Consider the following 2,119-nt stretch of genomic DNA (forward strand, 5'->3'; position numbering starts at 1 on the left):
AAAGAAAACAATCTGTTGTTTAGAAATGAGCAAAGGACTTGAACAGTCATTTTTCCAAAGAAGACATACAAATGTCCAATAAGCACGTGAAAATGTTCAACATCATTAACAATTGTGGAAATCTGAATGATTTATAGTGAAATGTCACCTCATATCCATCAGGATGGCTACTATTTAAAAAAGAAGAAAGAAAAGAAAAGAAGTATTGACCTGGATGTGGATAAATTGTGATTTTTATTTTTTGCAATCATCTCTGTATTTTTTATTGACCTATTGCTTCCCAAGGGTACCCTGCTTCTGCTGTCTCAGTGTCTTAGAACTATGGTGTCACTGGACTCGGACACCACTTGCTGTCCATCAGCCTGCAGTTGGTGGTCTTTGGATGGTCTGCATGGAGGTGTTGTTGTACAGTGCATTAGCAAGACTGAAGTCCTTGCTGTTTTCTAGCAGGCGACAGTAGGTAGCTATCTCAGCCTCTAGTTTGACCTTGATATTCAGCAGTGCCTCAGACTCCTGGGCCTGTCACTGCCCCTCTGCCTGGGTCTGTGCCAGCTCTGACTCCAGGTGCAGCAGAACTCTATTGAGTTGCTCCATCTGCAATGGCATAGCAGGCCTTCACCTCCCTCAGGCTGTTCTCCAAGCTAGCCTTCAGATTTCTCATGAAGTTCAGGTCAGTCTCCAAGGACTGGGTTATGTGTCTCTGCTCCATAAGTGTCAATTCTGCAGCTCCAACCTTGGTGGACTGTAAGGTGACCACTGTGGAGCCCACTTCAATCTACTGTGGCTAGTATTTGTCCAGCTCCTCTCGGTTCTTCTGAGCCAGCTTGTCATATTGGGCCCAGATGTCTGCCATGATCTTGGTGTGTCTTGAGATTTGGGAGCATCCACTTCCACGGTTAATCCAGAGCTGGCAATCTGACCTTGTAGGCCATTGACTTCTTCCTCATGGTTCATCATGATGAGCAGGTCCTCCTTGAGAGCCTTGATCTCTTGACTTTAGCTGCAGCCAAGTGACATTGGTGTCATCAATGACCTTGTGGAATCAGTGGAAGTCACTCTCCACAGACTGAGGTATGCCCAGTTCTGTCTCATAGTTGACTCTTAAGTCATCAACAGCAAGAAAGATGTTGTCTACCTGCAGAACAATGCAGCATTGTCCACAGAGTTTGCAAAGACCTGTGACCTCAGCTCCTTGAAGATCTTGAAGTAATGGCCCCAGTCTCTGACTTGGGACCCCTTCTTCTCTAGATGTTCCTTGATCTTGCTCTCCAGCCTCCAATTATCAGTCTCCAGGTCCCTTGCTCTGTCCAAGTAGGAGGCCAGGCAAACGTTCAGGTCTTGCATGGTCTCCTTGCTCTGGATGCTCCCCATTCTTGCCAACCCTTACACCCCCACCTCCACCATCCCCACCACCAGTCCCTGAACTCCCAGCAACCCCAGAAACTTCTGGTGCACGAAACAGATATCTGGGAGCCTGAGTCCTTGGCACCTGCATAGAAGCTGGCGTCACTACTGACTGGCCAGACCAGTGGCTCGGTGCCTGAACTAAGCCCAGGACCAGTAGTTGGTGGAGAAGGTGGCAGAATCAGCGGTGAAACTCATGCTGTCTGAAGAGGAAAGTGAGAGACCAGGACTCAGGTTCAAGTCATGAGAAATGTATGTGATTTTTAAGTAGCGCAGCTATGAACCAGTTAGTGACATAGTGGTTAAGTTGACTATATCCCACAAGGCTGACCACATGATTCAAGTTCTAGACCCAGCAGGTTGAAAAACACACCAGGCATGCATGGATGCATCCCCCAAATCCAGAAAGGACAAATGGAGAGAAGGGACTGCAGCATGGCTCTCCTGGGGTGGGGGGGAGGGACACTTTCTCACTTTCTCTATCTCTCTCTGGCAACTGCACACAACCTCTAGCAAGTATTCTAAAAATTAAAATTTAAGGTTGTACAGCTGCTAGGTATAACAATATGGCAGTTCTCAAAAAAGTTAAAAATACAATCATTGTATGATCCAGTGGTTCCACTTCTTGGTATATGTCCCAACAAATAGAAAACAGAATCTTGAAGAGACATTTGTACATCTATGTTTATAGAAGCATTATTCAAAATAGCCAAAA

General features: G+C 46.1%; 1 pseudogene; it reads right to left on the bottom strand.

The window, feature by feature from the left end:
• Window positions 1-305: 305 nt before the first annotated feature.
• LOC102470747 (keratin, type I cytoskeletal 18 pseudogene) lies at window positions 306-1,602 on the bottom strand (annotated as a pseudogene).
• Between the last annotated feature and the right edge of the window lie 517 nt (window positions 1,603-2,119).

Source organism: Tupaia chinensis, unplaced genomic scaffold (assembly GCF_000334495.1).
Source record: "Tupaia chinensis unplaced genomic scaffold, TupChi_1.0 Scaffold149552_1, whole genome shotgun sequence".
NCBI classification, from domain to species: domain Eukaryota; kingdom Metazoa; phylum Chordata; class Mammalia; order Scandentia; family Tupaiidae; genus Tupaia; species Tupaia belangeri.